This window comes from Calypte anna, chromosome 11, assembly GCF_003957555.1.
Source record: "Calypte anna isolate BGI_N300 chromosome 11, bCalAnn1_v1.p, whole genome shotgun sequence".
Taxonomy (NCBI): domain Eukaryota; kingdom Metazoa; phylum Chordata; class Aves; order Apodiformes; family Trochilidae; genus Calypte; species Calypte anna.
Genome location: NC_044257.1, coordinates 12133928 through 12157563, shown reverse-complemented (window position 1 = coordinate 12157563; position 23636 = coordinate 12133928). Strand labels below are relative to the sequence as shown.

The following is a 23636-nucleotide window of genomic DNA, read 5'->3' as shown; positions in this document are numbered from 1 at the left end:
CATTAGCAGGACCATGATGAATCCAAATCTCCCAAAGAGTTGTACTGTCCCTAGTCTTATCATTCAGTTATATGAAGGGTTATGAAACATAAAACTAGCTACCTATTAGATTACTGTAAAGCTTCCTTAGCTGCTTGTTTTCATTTCAATCCTATTTAATAAACATCCCAAGATTTTTTTAAGACAGACTCTCAGTGGCACAATATGTGCTAACTTCTGTTTCAACTTTACATGTTGTGAGCCAGATAATGTGGAGATATATAGCTATTGGGAAATGTCATAACAAAAGAAATGTAAAGCTCTGTTGCATGTGAGATTAAATGTTACATCCATTTGTTTAATTTTAACTTATAAATTCTGAAGAAAGGAGAACACACAACTATAATTTTCGGCAAGTTAGGAGCATATGTTTGGATAAACTGTAATAGTCACACTTAGGATTTCTCGTTATCTATGTCCAGTTGAATGCCAAACACTTCTATTGTCAAATTTAAACAAACTACAGACCAATGTTCAGCAATAATTAGCTACAATTAGCAAACTTGATGGCTGCTTCAATCAAAAACATCACAAGTGAGATATTACAGTTCCCATTGCTTGGTCTGAAATGCAGATTTGGTGAAGATGACTTCCACTGGTATGAAGCTTAATAAAATACACCAGCCCAAGCAACTATTATTTTTGTTGTCCCACCATGTAACTGGCTTTGCTGCACTGAAACAACAAAAAGTGATGAGAGCTGTTCAGATGTAGGACTAAAACTCAAAACTACACCCCACAAAAATACGAAAAAGTAGACAAGCCAAGCACAAGTTCAGTTCATTCCTAGAGTTCTAAGAGATCAAGGCATCCTGATGCACTCACCATCAGTACAGCTCTGTAAACCTGCCAAGACACTTGAGCAGCTCATTTTGATGCCTGCATTCTTAGCATCTCTGCTGTATTTAGAAAGCACTTTATCATCCTTCATTAGTACAATCCCAGATAAATTGCATACAGTTCAAAAGTAAATTCTGACTGCTCTTGGGAAGGAAGAAGTCAAGTTCAATAAAATGATACTAACCCTTTTACTGTCTTGCATTAAACACTAGTGAGTTTTCAGCATTAGTTTCAGTTCAGCTTTTCCTCAGGTAGCTTTTGATGGGAGAGAGAACATCTTGTAGCTGTTATATCTTACAACTGCTATCTCTTTAACAAGAGCTAAAGATTAACCAACTTCAGCTGGAAGGAAAGCAAGGTGAAGTTCATTGTGTCTTTCAGTAGAACACAATTTTTTCTGGATGGCCAAAATGCCATTGCTAGGATCAGAGTGGCTGTCACTACATTATGTGTAGTGACACTTCCAAGCTAAGAATTGCTTAATTTTGCTAATTTAATGCTGATGCATATAGTTATCTGTAACATCTCCTGCAGCTTCTGGAGGCCACTGTTGGCCATATTCAGTTGTATTTTAGGCTCCTGCACAGGGCTTTTGTATAAGAAAACTCCTCTGACATTCTAGATTACTTTGATTGGAAATTATTCCTAGTTTGACAGTAGGACCTATTTCCCTAAAGCCTCTTGGATTCTTAACCCACATGTAACCATGTTATAAAGGATGGACAGAGCCATCTGGAAAGGTGTAAAGAGACAAATAACCTAGGCAAAGGCCATTAAAAATATTTAAAATAATCCACAGTGATAGGAGAAAACCCCACATTTTTTATTAAAATCCATCTAGATTAGAAAATGTGGCATTAATGCATACACTCCACAAATCATTCTTATTTGTCTGTTATTACGTGACCTAAAATTTCTTTTTCAATGACAGCTTTTCTGTTGGTAATATTAGTGTCGCTTTAACACATTAATTGTGACTTTAGAAATAGATTTTCTCCTCACTGACCATGGTGCAAGACAAAAAGTTGATAGTAGAGCAGCTTGTTCCAACCCCCATCCAACCTGGCCTTGAACACTTCCAAGGAAGGAGCAGCCAGAGCTTCCCTGGGCAACCTGTTCCAGCATCTCACTGGAATTCTCCTTGTTATCATGCTAAACTGAATCAGGTACTAGTGCTGTTACACAAAACAGAAGACTCTCCCACTAACTATAGATACATTTCCATGTATCCATATGACTTTCAATATATCCATATATTCTCCCCTATACAGAAACAAGAGGCAGGCAAAGGAAGAAATTTGGGAATTAGATCAATCTTCCATCTTATCAAAAGAAAGATTTGCTAATGACTGAAAATTCTTGCATGAGTCATTTGCTAAGAATACTAAGGGACAGAATTAATTTTCCTCTGAATTAACAATTCTAGATTTTTTTTTTTAATTCCAGGAAATAAGTATCTAAAATCATGCCAAGGGTGTCACTTTATGATTTTTGCCTATTTTAGCATCTGAGAAACAATAAGGTCAAGACAGTAAATGTTCTTTTCTGCATAAGGAGGTGCAGTTATTTGGCCTATGAGTACAATGGATGCAGAGTAACATTATTCTAAATGAAGCTGGAGAAAATAACAGCAGTTCAAGATTAAGGAAAAAAATTGATTGAAATTCTATACAATAGTACCAGGAGAAAATACTTAGATGACATTATTAGTCTGTTTGGATCTAATGCTCTTTCCTTTGAAAAACCTTAACCATTCCTTGGGAGTCTATTAAAGCCAGACTTATCTCATTCCTCATCACGTCCTCGAGGAACAGTTTGCTGCAGAAATAAAATATTTACAATTCCTCATTTTAAAACTAAGGAAAAAAACCAGAACTAAATTAGAATTATCATACTTCTGGGGAAAAAAAAAGGACGTCAAAAGAGCAAATTAAATACTGTAAAGAATTTTCTCAAAATTTATTTTTCAAATGTAAGGACAGAACTATGGATTTCCATAGAGGTCAGTAATCAAATATATGTTCCTAGGTTTTCTCAGGTTCTGTGAGCATATAAAACAATGTAATGTTTAATTTGAAAGAGATCAAGAGTTATTTTATACAGAAAAAGCACTGAAAATAGAGGTCATCTTATCTGAACCAAGAAATGTCAAAAAAAATCTGGAAAGGACAGTTGTAGCAAACAACTTAAATTTCACTCTATCTTTTCTTATTATCTGAATCTTTTCAGAAAAGTGTTGATATTCCTTTGCTCAAAGATGCCTGTTCCAACAGGGCTTCTGACTTTAGAAGCAGTAACTCACACCAGGATGTTATTGAGGATAAGCTGTTTAATGACCTGCAGTTCAGCAGGACCAGACTGATTTAGCCAGTTCAGTCCGGGTTTAGGTAATTAAAACTTGTACAGCTGAATGAGTTGGAAGGTCTGCAGCAGCTTAATCTTAATTTTGATCATTCAACAGGGGAAACTCTTCTGACAACCATTTAGGCTCAGTGATACATAAATATTCTGCCATAAGTAATTCAATCCTCTTCACTCAGCTTCCTCACAGCAATCTGTGCCCTCTTCAAAAGACTTTTAACATTATTTGCTTGCCTGTTTTAGTGTTTAGCAGATCATTTAATACTCCCAAAAATTTGAAGCACATAATTATGCTTGAAAATATTAGAATCACAGAGGAAACAAAAAAAAAAGGCAACAAAAAACCCCAAAACAACCCACCTAAGCCCCCACAACAAAGAAACCACCCTGCAAAAAATAAAACACAGAAAACACTGTGCTGGAAAATTTGAATTGAATTTAGCAATCCTTTGCATGTGGTACTCTCAATACTTAAACCTGATGCATTAGAGTTTAACATTAAAAATCTCACTGAGGTGGAGTTGAAGAATGTGGAATGGGAATCTGTGATATCAGTGGATTTAAAAATGGGCAACAGAGACAAAGGCTAGAAAAAGGATCCAGGCACTGACAAGGTGAAAGACTAAGCAATATGGGAGTGAGAGGTCAAGGATAAAAATCCATTTTACCTGTCTTCTTTAATGCAAGAGGAATAGAAAGAAATTTTATTTGACACAGTGCATATGGAGCAAAGATTCATGTTATTCTCAGCTCTGTTGAGAATAACATCAGAGAAATAAAGAAAATCTATTTCTTAAGTCACAATTAATGTATTAAAGCAACACTAATATTACCAACAGAAAATAAACTCCCAGCTTATTTTATTTCAGCTCTCATGCTGGAACCCATAAACTTAGCTTGCTACAGAAGAAAATTTAACATGAAACTGAAATTTTAAGTACAACACGTCCACAATCTTTCCCTTTGCCTCTATTTTAGCGTATTAATCCCTCCTCAAAAGTACCCATGCCTTCCACATAAACATGTGCTGAGATACCTTTGATATCTAAGAATATATAAATTTGCTTATCATGCCCTATCACCATGTTATACCCTGCCCAAAATTCACTCAGAATTCACAGCACCTCAGAAAAGACAAACCAAGGAAATGATGTCAGTAACACCCCTGCCTTAATCATATCTGGAGCCAAAGGTCCTTTTCCCCACAAACACTTAGAAATCAGAGTTTCACAGATAAATTTTTTGGAAATTTCTCGAAAGAGCCCATGTCCTGTATTCAGTGACATAAAGCAAAGCTGAGAGATAATTACCCTGTGAGCATGGAGTCAGTGCAGTGTAAAAAAGGTGCCAAAAAATCCAATGCTGTCATTAACTGCTGCTTGGCTGCTTGTCATCTCAGAGTGGGGGACAGCCCATCAGCCTGGACCGGTAGATGGGGAGATGAGAACATACCTGTACACAGCAGGATATTTATAAAATCTAATCATGCAGGAAAAAAATACAGAAATTGCTTCACAAAGAGTTGTAGCACTGATTTCTGTTACATGACATTTCATTTTTCCTCTAGAGCCAGCAATGTCACACTGCTGATCCTTCCCTGATTTAACACTACATTTTCAAAAACCTATTGAACACTGAATTCCTGTATAGTCCCTGAATCAAAACAGGATCAAGGAGGAAGAAACCACCTAATTAGTGAAATATTCTGTCTATTTGCAGCTATTTCCTCTGAAAGCTGTCAACATTAATAGTTTTAATTTTTTTTAAAGCACTCTGTAAATATTAGCACTTAAACCAAGGGCTTTTTGCTCTTTCTTTTGTGCTACTATGCAAACAACCAAAGAAATTGTCTCTGCTCATTTGATGTTGTACTAATGAGTAAAGGAGAAGAGCAGCACCAGACAATTTTTAGTCTCTGACTGAAGCCAGCTCAGGCAGGCACCTTTAGAAAGGTGCATCCACTGAAAAGCACACTCACATGTGTGCAGCATATAGGTTTCAATGCTTGCTATGATGATCTTAAGATACCATACAAAACTAAAATCCAAAAATTATAACGTGCCATAAGAAAAATTGCTTGAGAAATTAAAAGGTCCTGGAAGAGGAGCATATTCTACAAAAGCCCCAGATTATACTACAAACCCCTCCCATATTCCACGTTGCAAAAGATGAAAAGAACAAATTGAAAACAATGCAGAGTCTCATCTGAGCTTGCCTAAAGGTGAACCATTCCCTTGTTCTCCTGCCTGGATGCCAAACTATCCCTCAGGGAGTTAGGAAGGAAGTGCTGGTGATGCTATTTAATTACCTTAATCTTAGGCATTTCTCTAATTTGGTTAGCTATAGCCTTTGCAAACAAAGCTGTTGTTGAGCTGATAGCAAAACTATATTTTGGTTTGCTGAAAAAGAATTGTTCCTGTATATTTGTAGCATTACTGTATTTACAATATCTCAATCTGCTATTTAAACTTTAATTATATTTAATTTTATTTTACTGGCTGGCCAAGTTCTGTAAGCATTTCAAGAGACAACTTGCTAAACTTCTATACCATTTAACTTGACCTGATTTCTCTTTCATCTCACATATTGAGTGGTAAAACATATTTTTCTTATTCATGAAGAGTGCCACAAACACAGATTTCAGCTGAAGTATGATCTACATGACAGCTGCTGGAGCTGGACAAGAAAAGCTATACATCAAATTGAATGAAGCAGGATATAAAGGATCACACCTTCAGTAGTAGGGGCATTGCTGAGCAGCACATCAGCAGAGCTGGTTAAGATACATTGCTTTGACTATAGGTTTTTATTCTCATAGCAATAGCAGATTGAGCATACTCCTGGTTAGACTGCAGCCTGTCTTATTCTCCTAGCAAGGTCATAGCAGCAGAACTAAGCCAATGCTGAGGTGCTACTGCATTGAGAAATTTTCCCAACCTGAACTCAGTGGTTTAATTCATCTGTTAGATGTAAACACAGAGATTCACTTGGTTCATTTGACCCCCAGGTGCAACTCCCCACAGAGGGCATATCCTCAGAAGGTTTGAACTAGCACTGCACTTAACTCTTCCTATATTTCCACCTTTCCCTTTTCTTCTTGGTAACATTCATTCTCACCTATGCAGGCAGGCAGGCAGGCTCCCCCCAGATGGCCAGGAGGAGCTCTACCAACAAAGAGCTTTGGTGACATTTCCAACTGGCATTTTTTCAGCTGATGTTTAATCAACACAGCAAGATGTGCTGATGCTTGGAAGCATCAGAGTCCAAAACCAGGTGCAGTTCAAGTGAGATTTCAACTCGACAGGAATATTCACAAAGTCAGTTTGGGGTTCACAGAGCTGTCACACACTGTATATTCAAAGTGATTTAAAAACCATTGCATGTGCCCTTGCTCCCTGCTCTACAGCTCAGAAGCAGAATGGGTCCAGTGTAAGAATATGAAGACTGAGATCTCAGAGAATATCACTGAGCAAACAGACAATAGTTATTCCATTACTTGCTACATAACCTTCTCTGTAAACCAGCCCCCCTTGAGAATTCCTTGCATGTTTAAAAAAAATACCCAATGAATATGGACAAATGGTAGGAAAATAGGTAAGGAAGAAAAAAGATGAGGCAGGCAAAACAGCACTTGCCAAAGGAGCTTAAGAGCAGAATGAGGCTACATTTTCCAGGACTGTGCAGCACACACAGTAACTTTGATGAGAAGTTGGGGGGGAAAAAAGAAAAAAAAAAGAAAAAGGAAAAAAAAAGTGGCCAGTGTTACAGCTTCCTAATCATTTTAACAGGCCTTTTATTGGTGAGTTCAGTTGCAAAATTAGTTTCCTAGTTTCCACTTGGTTTTCTCTTTCTCTTGAAGGTGACTTTCTATTTATCTTTTGCACATCTCTAAGCCTATTGAGCATTACCTGACTGTCAACATATTAATCTTACAACTTCAGTAACGTGAACTTATAGTGTTCATTCTCATCTTTGCCTTCAGTTGTTGCATGTACATTGACACAACACTGCATAGAAGCATTTTGACACCTTTTGGATATTAATGGTCACTAGATAAACAAAAGTTTCATTCCAATTTCAGACAGAGATTAAAATATTCACTAATGTCAGATTTTTATCTGCTCTTATACTTGCATAACTTAAAAATACAAGTCATCATGCATGTAATACACCTACACACCCTTTTTCTAATATGGACTAAAATGAAATTCAAGTACAAGAGCTTATGATGTATGATGGTTTTAAACTCTGAACATCAGCCAAGGGATTTAATTATGTATTAAAAACTATTAGTATGAATGTTTCAGTAGAGGACTGAAAGACTTGCCTGTTTAATCTCTTACTAAGAGCATGGCTGTCAACATCTAAATATATTTTGCATTTCTTTTAAGATGTTCTACAAAGATTTTCTTTGGTAAAATGTATATAAGTTTTGTACATGCTAGAACATGGAATATGTTGCTTTTTATTGCTACATTGTAAGATAGCATGATAAGATAAAAATAAAGACATATTCCTACATTTTAGTCTGAATATCCTTCCTTGGGCACTAAAAGGGTGAAGGAAATGCCACATAAAATTCAGAAAAGATCTAAATGATCTTAGGGTAATTCTGTCACACTCCAGAGATGACCTATGTATATAAACCAATTCCTCATTTAGATTATATTTTTAGCTGCAACAAATATTACAAAATATCCTCTATTTTACTAAAACAATGATTTTTTAAAATCAAAAGTATCTAGCTAAGCCCTTATTTTCATAAAACAAAGGTTGGCCTTCACAGGCAACAATCAGTGATGAAGGTTTTCATCATCTGAATTTCTTAATTGCTTTTCAGTCTCTAACTTACTTTTGAGAATTTTCATAGAAGAGACTCTATATAGTAATTGCCACTAAACAAACAAAAAGGTATCTTTCCATTAAACTTGTAAATGGTTATCTTTGGTATACAGAAGTAACACACATGGGGTTTATATCAGCTTTGTTCTGAAATCAGGGAACCCAGTCCAGTGCTTTCCCTTAGCAAATCTCATCTTTCAGTATGACATTATCCACTTATTTTTATGTAGATACTTCTCTCTAATAAATGTTCTATGGAATTCAAAGGCTTCTATAATTAAATTTACAGGTTTACAGAAAATAAGTTATAGCAAACATTGCAAAGGTGGGGGTGGGGAGAGAGGGAATATTTCAGCAAGATGCAGCCTATTATGCAAATTTGTCACCACATGTCATACATAATAAATAAACTTTGTGCTCTTAACACTTTGATTATAGACTATACAGACAATGCAAATTAAAATTCCTGCTGCTCTATAAATGCAATGAGAGAAAATTATGTAAATTTTAACACATTGGATTGATTTGGTTGAAATGAAACCTGTTCCACTTGATGTTTTAGGGGAAGAGCTACAATTACAATGATTGAGAAAGTGCAATCTTAATGAAGTGTGTTATTGCTAATCAATTCCTCCTCCTCTAGTAATGGCACAGGCATGTGCACTGTCACTACATCATTCACTGGCAAATGTAAGCTTTCACAAAACCACATCGTTAGTATGGCCAAAATGAAGGCTTTCATGAACTCAGGTATATGGTCCTGTTTAACATTAGAGATTTCACAGTAATAGTTATATACACATGCAAAACTTTTTGCCAATATTGCCTGGATGACTATAGTGCTGCTGGTTTGAGTGCTACTGTAGAGCTGGTATGATCCTAACCAACTCATCACTTTGAAGGAAATATTCCCCTTTCTACTGGCTCATCTCTTGGAAAATACAGAATGAGATCATGACATATTAGTAATTTGAACATGTTTAGTTGATTGAAGTTTAAACCAAGGTATTTCAAGCTTAAAAGAAAACTTTCTGTCCAAATTCAAGAAACTGAAAAATTCTATTCAGAGGCTTCAAAAGTTTCACACAGAGTATTCTTCCAATAACAGTTACCTGGGTGTTACAGTAGGAATTTGGAGTATCTTCACAGCTGAGTGTAGCTGATTTTTTTCTGTAACTTTATTGTAAGGAACTGCAGTGCACATAGCTGACAGTGCTGTTTTACAGTTATCTGATACCTGAGGTAGATTGCATCTTATTGCCATGAAGCACAGGAGCACATCTCTCCAAACATCGTATCACCAGTTTAAACAAAATACTTTGTAGAGTTCCTTGCCAGCATGACAAGGAATTGAAAAATTATTGTCTTAGCTATTTACTGTGTTATATGAGATAATCAGATCATTTATCATAATTTTTCATTTGCAGTCATATTGTTCTATTGAAATTTCCAAGACATTTGTAAAGAAAATTTTTAATTTGCAAAAGAATCTGGAGTATTAGAAATTTGTAACACTTATTATTCCATAGGCAAATAGGAGAAGGTGGGATGAGCCAACTAATTTTGTTTCTGTTTATGTAACTTTTATTCTCAGAAACATTTCTCACCACAAAGCATGGCTGCTTTCTCTTCTTGACTACTGCCTTGTCTTTCACTAATTTATTTTTGTTCCTGCTAAGATACAAGGAAGGACTCTGTGCAGACATCTCGCTGGCTTCAGTAGCTGTTTGACATGGAATTGTTACAGGCTGTGAGCATAACTCATACACAATCAGAAAAAGACAGGCAGTTTTATGGAGAAATGACATAGCAGATATACATACAACACACTAAGACTGGCACTTAACATAAGAAATTCCAATCTATTAAGTTTGGTCCATGAACACAGAACAAAGAGGAGCTGGACCCCAGCTCTGAAAGGAAATCTGACCGACCAGAAAATGAAAAGGCAAAAATTACATAAAAAGGCAAGGTACAAAGGAATTAATCTTTCCAAGAAATAAAATAACACCTATTTTTTTACAGGCTAGGAATCCATTCTTGTATCAGCAGGCACATCTCTGCTATGTTTAGGATTTTAAAAATAACCAATTTTTGCTTCATTAATCCTGAACTAATGTGACTGCCACCAACAGTGAGAAGCACAGAGGGTGCTTGGGGCTGAGCACTGTTCCTTCAGACCACAGGCTTCTCTCACCACCCTAAATTTCTTCTGACTTCTGGCTGAGGCTTCTGGAGGAATCAGCTCTGAACTCTCTCCTCAGCATTAGGAGTGGATTGCACTGCATTGCACTGTGCTAATCAAAATCTCAAACCATGATGTAGTCAAAGAGCCACTTGGAGCTTGGCAAACAGAGTTTTGCAAAACAAAGCATGAAAAATCATGTAAAACTGAGAAACAGGAAAAACAATGTCAGCTAAGTGAACTTACAGGAGTAGGAGCTAACATTTCAAATCTGCAAGATTTGGTACAGATGTTTAGTTATAGAAAATAAACACAGAGAATCACAGTGGTAAATATCTCACCCCACAGGAGTCAGCTTAATTTCCAGTTCACAAAGATCCTAGAAAATCTTCTCCACACTAGCTTTTGCTTAAATTCTTTTACTTCAGACTGCTTTGTTGTAAGGAAAAAGCTCTCTTTGATGTTGGAATATTAGAAGGAGTGAAACAATAAATTTCCCATAGTCTAATATCCAAGCATCCTGAGCTTGTTCAAGAAGCCCTTGATTCATGAAGGCTAATAATTAAATTACCTGAGCTTTGATCAAGGAGTTGCTGCAGACCCTTTTTGATGTAGAATGGGGCTTGTTTGAAGCTCCAGACAGATAACTAGCTCCTATGTCTTTTAACCATTTTCCCACTAGTAGGAGATTTTATGCAAATTCTGGCATTTCAAAGTGAATCACAGGATCATTTGGGGATGCTGCTCCAATAGCATAGTTGGTCCACCAGCATTCTTATACTACAGACTTGATGAGATATTTATTGAAAGACTGAAATGCCCCATCCTAAACAAGCTGAAATTATTATTCAGTCAAGTTGCCTTGCCTTAATACTATGCTTTGGAAGCTGCCCTTTAGTTGGCATGTCACTGAGACACACAAAAGTACTTCTGAGAAGCAAGTGAGCTGCCTTTGCAATACAAGAGTTTTCATGATGTGCATTCCAGCAATCTCCCTCAAAGGAAACATGAGTGGGCACACATTCATCTAGTCAAGTGAATAGGAAAAACAAATAGATGGAATTAAGCCTTTTATTCTTCCCTCTCCTCAAATGCTAGCACCTGGATGAAGTCACCTTTGCCACTAACAAATCAGAGTCCCAGCCATGCTGTCTGCAAAACCAAATAGAAGCTAGAATTCTATACAGATCCTGTTCTCTCAGCTGATTTACTGTTTTGATTATGATTACCAAAAGCATTCCTCTCCATAAATGAGGAATTTATACTCCATTCATTCTAGGATTCTTTCAGGACATGAGGAAGTTACTAAGAGGGCATAATTAGAAGGCATAATTAATGTATCTTAGTTCCCTACCCAGCTTCAACAACATAACCATACCTTTATACCCCCATATGTATACACCCCTAATTTTAGGAACAGTTCCACAGATTATGGAAATGACCTCACCAGACTACTGGAAAAAAAGGTTTTGCAACAGAACTTTTTCTGGTGTCATTCTTGTTAGAGAGGCACCTGTCCTCCAAGGCACAGTTGTGGAAAGGATTTCATGTCATTCAGACTGTCATCTCAGTTCATAAGGATACAGGCTTCAGAAAGCATAATGGAAATGCCTGACTTACTATAGCTAATGGAAAATCTATTTTGGGGTATGAGGAGGTAGATAGAAATTCATGTCTAAGCAAATCCAAGGCACTTGATACGTTATTAAGAACTTGGTATGTTCCTAATTTCTTGGAAAATAAAACCTGGGGCCTTTTATAGAGCCCCAATCCCCAATTCCCCAAGAGAAAAATGCATATAATCAATCAGTAAGAATGAGAAAGGAAGTAAATGTGTATACAATTTATGTTTTTTCCTTTAAGTTACAGGAGCTGCATATATAAGTTAGGTATGAAACAGGAAATAGCCGTATGAGAGTGATTTGATGTATTACTTGTAGCATTCCTGAAAAGCATGAAAGGAGAAGCTGGGGATGTCATTCAAGATGCAATAAGCATTTCTTAACTCCAGGTAACAAACTGCCTAAAGCATTTATGGGTTAAATACACTCTACTTTTAAGCACACGGAAACCATGAAAGCACATGCTTATCTGCAGTCTATTTTGAATTATTTAAGTTCTAGTAAAAGTGGATTTAATTTCTAGATGGGGGTTACCTCTAGGCAAAAACCTTGTTCTTCTGTCCTCTGGTAGACAAAATGATTTAATACCAATGGAAAACTCTATGGCACACATTAGTAATTTAATTTACATTACTTTCTTAGTAAAGTAACAATGACTTTCTCTAGTTTTTTCTTTTGCGAAAAAATAAATAAAAGTGCAAAATCCCATTTCTTGTTGCTCTTATATTATGTGCAGCCTTCAAGAAATAACTTGCTAATTGTTTATTTCTGAAGAGAAATATCACAAAGGTTAAGTTGTTCCACAGACTGTATATGGTGCTAGTCAGAAGAAGCTATTAACAGCTATGAGAACTAAATACAGATTTGCACCCAGTTCATCAGTAATTTTTCACCTGTAGACAATCTGGCTGAAGTCTGTTGAAGATGGCCTACCAGACCTTATGAAGGCAGTAATTGCAGCCAGCATTCTTTGACCTCTAGCTTATCATAAAAAAAAGCCAAGGTCATGACAATGAGCAGCTGTCAAATCTCAGGAAGTATCAGAGCTGGCACTTTCTTCACATACTTTATTATTTCAGCCAAACTGATATAATTTCTAATCCTAGTAGGAATAAAAACTGGCTTGGCCCTGAAATGCACACCTCCATGTAAACTCTGTTTATAACCATAAGTGAATGTAATTAGTACAACCAATTTGTATTTCCATATCAAAGGTAATGTTCAATCCCAGTGTCTATTGACTAACACCAGGGTTCCAATAAGGTTTATCTTTTACCTCAAGTTGACCAGACAGAAGTTTAATCAGTGAAGTGTAAGCATCAGATAAATAGTGTAAACTTGTCTGCTCATCGAGGCCATTAAAAAAGTCTGCTAGCAACAATAACAAAATTCTGAGCCTATGGTAAAGTGGACATTTCCCTACATTTTGAAATGTATAAATCCAGATTGAAGGTCACAATAAAGTGGTATTCAATGTCAACTCAATGCCATTGAAAACAAAACAAAACAAAAAACCCCTTTGTAATTTGTCTTTTGATTTTCATCACGTGTTTTGACTACTTGAAAGGCACCAGCCACTTACCAATTGTTGAAGCTATAGAATCACAGCACATCAGTGCAGCATGGAGTTCATCATGTCTTAGTCACAAAGAACACCTGCATATAGTATAAAACAGTCCAGTGAGGCAGTAAGGCTGATTTCCATTTCCTTCTCCATGAGATTACTCAAGTATTTTTCAGATTTCACCTTATTTAAATGTTGAGTTCTCTTTCACTGAAGGAACTATATAGAAATTTCTCAAACATACTGAGATTGAATCACATCTAACTGGTCCCAGTAGTTAACTAGCCAAATACAAATAAAGTAATGTTTATGGATAAAAAAACCCTAAGTAATGTGATCAGAAGGTAACTGGACATTACTAACTACGAGGTGTTAATGAGGGGTATGATTACACTGAAGCCTAGGAATAGGAAGCCCTTCTTTAATCAAGTAAAAGTAATAGCCACAGGAGAAGGCAAGTGTTGGAGCCATCAGAGAAGAATGCATCCACATCTGAGGATATGTAGTTATAGTTGAGTAAAGCAGAAAAATTAAATTAAGAAGCAGGCTAGAAGAGTCCACTACACCTGATAAAATGGAGGTCATGAGAGGGCAGAACAAAGTTTGCATTGAGAAGTAGAAAACTTTGAAGGTGAAAAATTCACTGAATATTAGAGTCTGTGCTGTAGAGGGGGGAAGTAGCTAATAAAATGAAGCACAGGAAATATCATCTCAATATAAGCAAGTTCAATGAACTCAAGATGATTATGCAGGAACCTGAGAAACCAGGAGCTATGTCTAGGAGCACAGGTTCAATCTTACCAAGGTCATGTAGATGGTAACCTTAATTGTACACGTTTTATTTTAACCCAGATCATGCAGATACCTCAGTTAGCTTTAACGTCTCCAAATCAATTTGTTTGTAAAGATCAGTGGACTGTGAACTGCAGTACAGGATTGGGAATCACTGAAGAAGGGATCATTTTAAACCAGTTTCCTTACAAGGGGGTATAGCCAAAGAGTGCACAACAAAAAACCATTTAGACATCTCAGAGAATCATCAAATTTAGTACTTGAAACATGACTAAATTTTCACAGTTTATGAATATAACTTTTGTATAAATATTGCAAAATTCACAGTCTTAAGGACAGAAAGAGCTATAATGAGGCTGCTCTTAAGTCTGACCTACAGTCACTTGCACTACTACCAAATCAGGTTTTTTGTATGTAAATGAGAAATTGTTTGTATGTTAATGGCAATGCCTGCTATGGTTTCTTGCTTTAGAAAAAGAAATGCTATGTAAATTGCCACCATGCTAAAAAGAATTGAAATGCATACTAATCAGCTGTATTCACTGAGCTATACCAGCTATGACTGGACTGGTAACAAATAAAACACAACAGATCTGTTGGGGACAAAGTTTTCTGTTTGAACCAGAGCCCCAAGTAAAATTTTAATTCAACTGCATTACATAATTCTGAAACTTCTTATGTCTGGAAAATATGGTTTGAAAGTGTGAATAAACAGTAACTACCATAATGTGAAAAACTGAATAACTTCACTCAAATTTCAACTTGAAGAAAAATATGCTGAGAGAATGGGAAGGAGATGTTATCTTTAAAAATATCTGTTCACTGTGTGTGTATTGGGTTTGAGTGATTCTTCAGCTATATCAGTTTGGTAATCTCTGTGGTTAAATAATGATTGCTACACGTAATATGAAACTGGAGGCTTTGCGTTCTACATACTGAATTAACCTGGCAGCATTCAACTGGTCTGGTATTGGTCGTTCCTCAGAAAAACTTACAATCTTTTCTGCCATAACCAGCAAGTACCCTGTAATGAAGAAATGCTCTAAAATCTTTACTAGAATTGGGATCTAAAATGAACTGAGTGATACCTAAAAAGTACCTAACTACACTGATATGTGGTCGGATTTGCTGCAGATTTGCTGATAGGGTTGCCTGTTGGAAGTGCTGCTCTGAAAAGCACGGGGTTTAATCCTAAAATTTCAAGTGTTTTCTACTACTAATGGGACCATTATTTTGTAAAAAACGATTAAAAGTCCTGTATTTAATTCAGGATTTCTCTCAGATTAAATTATAATTACAAAAAAGTAGTTATGAACTTTTTGAATGTAAATTTACTCAATTAAATACATTTTTAACCTGTTGTTTCAATTAAAATTTCCAGTAACACACAAAAAAATAAAATTAACTACATAAATGAAAATATATATAAAACTGCATAAAGTACACATAAGATGTAGGCAAGTATATTATGTTATATGATGATAAAAGGCTCTGAGAATCCTTGTCTGGGGGCTGATGTAGTTACAGGTGTTCTGATGTGGTAATGAAAATATCTTTGTTTTTAGTTCAAATGCCAGACAACTTTGCAAAACTCTGTTTCTTTTATATGCCTTAGGATGTCTATATGCAAACTAAACTAAACTAAAAAATTAGTTGATAAAAGATGAAAAGAGTAGCACACGTTCATTCGGTAGCCAAGATCTTCAAGATTATTACTTTAAATCAAGATGGGAGAGACCATTTAAATTTATTACTTAATGCTGACACATGCATGTATTAATAAAACAGCATTAATGGAAATAAGGTTTAGTCTCCTGATTCAAATAGAGCTATCATTTCTGGTTTATACTGAAGTAATGACTTACCCTTGGCAGAATGATATGTATGCATGTATTTAACTATTTAACTTAACCACTGAGACCAATTAATATGTTTCTAAAGTTTTATTTTATTCAAAAATATATCAGCAGCCTCACTGGGATAAAAATTAAGTTGAAGCAGAGTTTCTATGTCACCAGTTTAACCTTAAATGAAATACTTTAGCACGGAAGATTTCATGATCACACAGTATAAAAGGAAGTATAGTGAAATGCAGTGCGGAAGCAGCAGCTCCTCAGGTGGACTGACATGGATTTAAGGAACTTTTTAGTTAACCAAGCTAGCATAAACTGTGTGTGATTAAGAGTATGTGTGAAAAGAAAAGGTGGCTGCAAGAGGGTACACCATGAATTTAATCTCTATCCCACTTGCTAGTGTGAGCATAGATGCAAGGAACAAACCTGTGCATATTCATCCCAGCAAGGCCATTTTCAGGCTATGGGGTAGTACTGATCCATACTGGTAAAGTAAGAAAAGTTGGATTAGTTGCACCATACAGAGATAAAGGAGCTAAATGCTTGGTGCTGCGAAGCTTACAAACATGGAAATGCTGTGAATTGTGTTTTATAGGTCTACTAAATATAATTACTTCTGCTCATCACTCCAGTCTTTGCTTAGTGGGCCTGTATCTCCACAGCATCATTGGAAGTTCATTGTAACAGTGTCAGATGGCTCAGTGAAATGCAAATTTAAGTGTAATTTCTGTCTAGATGGGTACAGCTTAGCAAAGTTCTGGTCAGTTTTGTCTACCTCATGATCCACAGTAGCACTCTGTCAGTTGAACTACAATCGGGCTACAGTCTGTTGATGAACTATTAAATCATAATAATGATGAATTATATTTGGAAACCTATAGCTGCATTGTTCACCAATGTGGAAAATCCTGGCAACCCTTTTACATTCTGTTACTTGGTCCTTTTCTTTTAATGCATTTACATTGATTTCTACTCCTACAATTTTGCCTGCCCTTAAGGGCTCTTCCTCATTGCCAAACTTTGGAGAAAAAACACAAAAACTCTTTAGAATTTGCTTAAACCAGCACTTTAAAATTGAAGAGCTAAACTATGGCTCATGGAGCCAGCAGAGCTCAGTGGGACTGACATCCCTGAAAGCCAGAGCACCACCCAAGCAGTTATGGAAGAAGACCTAAAGCCTCTGTCAGGCAAAATAGGCGATAATGTAACCTTCCCCAAGGGCACAGCTCAGCAGCAGAGCTGCTCCAGATCTTTATCTCTTGAATTCCTGCTGCTATGTAAGGGACATGTCCCAGCCATGTGCAGTGTGCTCTGGAAGGCCTTGAACATGACTGGCAGCTCTACCTTTTCCACTCACCTTAAATGCATCTAACAGTTTAACGGATATTCCCGGCCTTGGAGCACAGAGGATGGGCAGTTAATGGGTCTGGGGCTATTGTTTGCAAGGCAGTGTCCCTCAGCAAAGCAGTGCCCCTTTTTCCACTCTAGTAGTTACTAACTCCCTCACCATGAGTTGTTCCTCTAATTCTTAATTAATATCCTAAATCAGGTGATGGACAGAAATCTTTACAGCTATTACAGTTGTTGCACACTTTGGACATCAAAATTTTAGACCATTTCTATCGAATACATTGGCATCTCTGGCTGCATATCTGCCTAAGTGGATATAATATTACAAAATTCTGCACTATTACTTTATATATATACTTCTTATACATAGGAATCCTACTGCTCTATGAATCAAACCAAAGAACTATGCAGCTCAGCATCCTGCCTTTAGCAATACCCCAATGCAGATGTCTAGGGAAGAACATCAGAACAAGGCAGGTAGAAATAAGACTCCTTCCGAGCCTGCATTCATTTAAAATTTATACTGCCATGTACCCCTTTTTGGCCAGAATTTGAAAAGATGGGTTGCAGGAATTTATTTCATATCCTGTGTGCTACAGGATCTACAGAAACAATTTAGACCAACCTAGTTTTCTGAGTTCTGTTGTAAGCTCCACTGACCTAAATGTATATGAGTAAAATTAGACTGATTTGGCCTAATACATCCTTTTTTTCTCTCAAGGATGTCTTTATAAGATCTCTCAAGCATGACATTTTTGAAAGAAATATTTTTTGTTTCACCATCTGATTTTTTTTTCTTCCTTTAAACTCTTTCTCTTGGCATGGCAGGCACTGATACTGCCTTTATAAAAGGAAGAGAGCGCAAGTCTCTTACAAATCAGTGCCACTGAGAGGACCGAGCTGTTTATTTTACACCTAGACTCCAGCTGTGGCACTCTTCAGACAATCTGAAGTTACACGATTCCAAAACTTTGTAGTGAGTGCCAAGGCGGTAATACGACGCCGAAGGTAACGTGATCCACCGACTAGAAAGATGTTAATCCTGACAAACTGCCTGCGCGTTAGCCCGAACCACAGCGAGATTGAATCCTGTCTCCCCAGAGAGGGCCAGCAATGCCGGTGGTAACAAAACGGCTTTTCATAGCGCCCGGAGAGCAGGCGGGACGGCGCGGAGAGAAGGCAGCGAAGAGCATCAGTGCCCTCTAGTGCCCGACAGCACCGCCCGGCTGAGCTGCGAGCCCCCGGCATGGGCCAGCCAGCCCCCGGCATGGGCCAGCCAGCCCCCGGCATGGGCCAGCCAGCCCCCGGCATGGGCCAGCCAGCCCCCGGCATGGGCCAGCCAGCCCCCGGCATGGGCCAGCCAGCCCTCGGTAGTGCCGCCGCTCCATCCGTGCCCTCCTCCGGCCGCCTGGAAAGGACGCGCGGAGCAAAGGCGAAGCGGGAGCATGGGTCGGTACCGGGAGAATGGCTTCCACACATCCCGGCTCCTTGAGCAAAATCTCTCCTCTGGGAGCAGCGTGTGGAAATTCGCTCCCCTTCGGTAATATTTAAATGACTGTAAAGTCCTTACTTACACAGGAAAAGAAAATGAATGGGTTTAATAATTCTGAGTACGCAGGCTTGCACTTAAATGCATCAATAATTTTGCAGTCTATTGAGCATGCTTGTCTTCAGTATCCAAACCCAACCAAGGGGCTACATTTTCTCCTTAAGTACTATGAAAGAATTTTAGGATATATATGAGTACACTGCTCCTCTTAACTGATATCTAAAATAATACATATAACATAAAGTGACAATATTAAAGTGTAAAGTAAGTCCTCTTAAATCGTATGGTCAAAGTGCCTGATCCAAACTACACTGAAATCAGTGGCCATCTTTCCATTTATTTCCCTAAACTTTGGATTGTCCCCAACAAAGGGACAATGAAAACGGAAGTGCCTTTCTTTAAAATAAAGAAAGAGAAAAAAAGGAACAAAGAAAAAAAAAACTATAGCATAGGAAAATTACACCTAGGTTTTTAGCTTAAAATGCTAGTAGAAAAACTCAGACATGAAAAAAGTCTAGAAAGTACGTTGCTGAACTGTTTCACAGTAATTGATTCCAGATGAGACGTCTGTTTCCCACACAGTGAAGATACTTTGCTAAACATTCAGCTCACAAAATGGATTCAAAATTGGTTTAGGGAGTTCACCAAGAAGAGGAGACACTAGTTTTAAATTTGAAATTACTTCAAATTTCTGTGTGATATCTTAGAAATAACTTCTAAGAACATTGTGGAAATCTCAGCAACAAAACATATTTCTCAAGTTGTGCTTTGTCTAGTTACAGTATTTGCAGAAAAAAATAAAATAATGATATCTACTGGAACTCTGAACTTCCCATATGTTTCTTCTACTAAAATTAAATATATCAAATATCAGAATAGCATATTAATTGGAGCCGAAATAACTTTATGTATTTTAAAGCAGTTTATCAGATAAATCACAGAAATCATTCTAGTCTTTTTAGTTTCCCCACATTGTTATGCAAAAGAAAAATTAGTTAGGCTGTCCTATCTCTCATTCCACCATCTCCAAACACATTCCCTTCTGAAACAGCTGATGATAAATCACAATGACTTATCTCTTGACATAACCTATTGTAACAACATTTCTACCAATGAAGTAATCTAGTTCTTAGTGATTTTTCTGGACAGGCAACACTTAAAATTTTAGCTAAGTTAAAGCTGATGTAGAAAGTCTATAAAGAGCATTCTCTGTCCGTGCTCATTCTCTATGCTCTAATGCAGGGCTGAGGTGAAAAAACAAACAAACAACAACAAAACCGACTATAAAAACATCTTATTCCAGGGCCTAAGAACAAGAGCTTGTGGGAGAAAGATGTATTTTAGGCAATTTTCCTAAAGGATTACTGAATTTTTTTTTAAGATACTGTTCTTTTATTTCCATAACTTTGCTTTGTTTCTCTCCTATAAGAGGAGGGAAAACTGCTTTAGAAGTACAGTCAGAAACTTCTGCTTTCTGAAGTACAGTAGACTAAGAAACAGGCTAGGAAAATGCTTTCTGTGTTAAGGTATGGAGCTCAAATCAGACCTACTCACAGTTTCCCTACTGCTCTAACTGCCCATCTCCCCAGCAACAAAATCTGTGCTGCTCTGCTATGAAAATGCTGTTCCTAAGTAAACATCTGCAATTCCACTTCCATGTACTTCTATATATTTCTCCACATAAAATCATCCAAAGGATTGAGTACAATCATTGCTTTGTGTTCCAGATCTCAGTGGACCGATCTGACTAAGGCAGATGTCAGATTAATTATTGCAGAACTTCTACACTGAAAGAAATTTATTTATTGGTATATGCTAGCCAGGGTAGAAAAAGAGAACAAAGTATTTACCTGGAGAATCACACAGACCTGGGAAACACTAAAGCAAACATAAGAGCAAAGGAGAGGGAAAAAAGATGGACATTCAGCAGTGTCTGAGTACGTGTTTCACTGCTTCTGAATCTGTTAGTGCTTTTCTCATTCAACAGTTCCATTATTAAATAATTAAAAATGTTTAATTTCTTAACAGAGGGGTGCAGAGTCTGTGACATTCTTATTGTATCACCATCACAAATCAACAGGAAGAAAAAGCCTTTCCCAGGGAGTTACTAGTCATTGAAATGTGAAAAAGAAATGAGCATTCTCCTTATGAAGGGCCAATTTCTGAATTAGTGACCTCATTTGCTAAAGAGGTTCCTTTGTCACAGATATCTTGGTAGGTAAATACTGTGTTACACAGCCCCACTGTCCTTTGCAGCAATGGTACAAAGATGATCTCCTAGCACACACTGTTTCTCTCCTCACCAAATGAATATTTAAAAGAGTAGACAATAAAGGGGGACTTCTATAGAAAGTAAAGGCATTTATATAATGATGTCAGACTGCTATATGTGCTCCCAAAGGACAGCACAGGAAGCACTTTTATTCTGAAAGTTAATGGTATTTATGGTGATGTGCAGTCTGATCTATTTTACCTTTCTTAGGTATGTGCTTATGCATGTATCACCCAAGAGTCTAATGCTTTTTGGACTAACCTGTGTTAGAGATAGATACCATTTTGGTACCTTTTGAATAGTAATGCATTTGAAAGCCAGCAAGCAAAATATATACATGTATTTTTGAAGGAAAGATTTAAATCGAAGTCTTTTCCTTTTTAATTCTGGATAGAGTATCCTTCATTTCATGCACTCATTATTTCTGCATATCCATTTCATGTCTGAGAGCTACAGTACAAGTAAAAGATTTTCAGTTCGGGGCTCTCAGTATCTGCTTATCCAGAGGAACATTTTAAAACGGACAAATTCTCTCCCTCCCCCCTCCCCGAGCAAAAGCCGAAGAGAAATAATACCGTTTGGCCACAGTGATTCCTTTCTGCCTTCGGAGAGACTGTCTCGCCCCTTCGGGGACCGCGCCGGCCGCCTCCACGCCGAGCTGCGGCAGAGCCCCGCACATCGCCCGGCGCTGCGCGGCCCCGGCCCCCGCTCCCTCCCCGCCTCACACCTGCCTGGCCCCGCCGCACGCCCCAGCCCCGCTCCTGCTGTCAAGTTTCTGGTGCGCCCGCACGCATCCTGCCGGTCCCCTTGCTCGGAGCTGCGGGAGACGACCCTTCTCCCAGCCACTCCGCTATTTCCCTTTTCCCCCCTGCCAAGCCGCCTCCTCGCCCGGCAGCAGCGCGCCCTGCACCCCGCCGCCCGGCTCGCCCAAGACACCTCCGGCGGCGGTGGTGGCCCCGCTGCTCCCCCCCTGGCTTTCCGGGGTTCCCCGGGGCAGGCGGCTGCGGCTTACCTGCGGGTCCAGAGGTGCTGGCTGCTTCCCTTGGCCACCTCCGGAGGAGGAGGGAGAGGAGGCAAGTCCCATTCACAACTAGACACTGAGCAGGCACGGCAGCATCTTCAGCCTATTACACTCCACTGGCAGCGGCTGCTGAATGAGGCTCCGAGCTAGTGGCAGGAATTAGAAAGAGGGAGGGAGGGGAAAGTGGAGAGGAAAGGGGAGAGGGAGGGAGAGGGAGCAAGGGGGAGTGAAGCAAGATTAGAGGAAGGGAAAAGCTGGAGGCTGTTGCTTCTTGGCTATTTTCTTCTCCCTTCCCCCCACCCCAGAGGAACGTAGACCCCAGAGCCTGCCCTCCTGCAGGGCTCCGCGTCCCGAGTGCCCTCTGATGCCTGCGGGGGAGAAGTTGGGATTGGAAGGGCAAAGCTATGGTGGTAAGGAGCCCAGGGTGCTCTCTCCCTCTGCCCAACCAGCCCCGGGGATGGGTAGAGTGCGCTGTCCCCACCCCACAGTTTGGCTCTGCACCCCCTCAGCCACACAGGCACCCACACGCACATCTCCGAGGGGGACGGGGACACCCATCCTGCTGTGCTGGCAGGCTGCGGTGAGGGATGCCCTGTCCCTCTCCTGTCGCCACTCCCCTGCAAGCAGCCCAGGACCATCCCACGACGTCGCCGCGGGTGGGCTGAAACCCACGCCAGAGCCCTTGGCACGGCCAAACATGGCCACTGCCACTGCCACTGGGGGTCTCCTGTTTGAGGGGCTACTCCTCACCTCATAGCACAGAGAAACTGTCTGAGCTGGACAAACAGCAGAAGCATTTTATGCTGAATCCAGTCACGTTTCCTGTCACGATTAGACATTTGTCTAGGAAAAAAAAATGAAAAAGTTCCCCAAGCATTTCTCAGTATGGAAAATCTTGGTATGTTGTAGCTCACAGCCTGAGGCGGAGGCCAGGCCTCTCTTCCCGGGCAGGCTGCCCTCCTGCTGGAGGGGATGATCCCTTCCTACTCAAGCACACCTGACCCAGGGGCTGCCACTCTCTCTCTCAATCTCCCTTTTAATTACCTAAAGTGAAAACCCCTGGCACCATTCCCAGGTGTTTCTGATTTCTATCAGCCCAGGGAGAAGAGCCCTGAGCTAATGTGCCCATCCAAACCCAGAGGCAGCACACAGTGCCCTCCTGGCATACCCACACAGGCACACCTGAGCCTGCAAGTCCCTTCTCACCCATCAGCTTTCCTCATAGTGGCCAAGACCTGTGTGGTCTGAGGTGGCTGTCAGCACCATTAGTGCCATCTGCCTAGCTGCAGAGCAAAGCAAGGTAGGATGCCATGTAGACAGCCCTTCAAGAATAAGGATTTCATTCA

At 38.9% G+C, this 23636-nt stretch overlaps 1 protein-coding gene across 1 annotated transcript in view; it reads right to left on the bottom strand.

Annotated features, from left to right (window-relative positions):
• Positions 1 to 22725, bottom strand: part of CDH11 (cadherin 11) — a 74666-nt gene extending 51941 nt beyond the window's left edge. The window contains exon 1 of the mRNA XM_030457477.1: positions 22282 to 22725. The gene's annotated coding sequence lies outside the window, so the exon portion shown is untranslated. The remainder of the gene's footprint in view (positions 1 to 22281) is intronic.
• Positions 22726 to 23636: the final 911 nt, after the last annotated feature.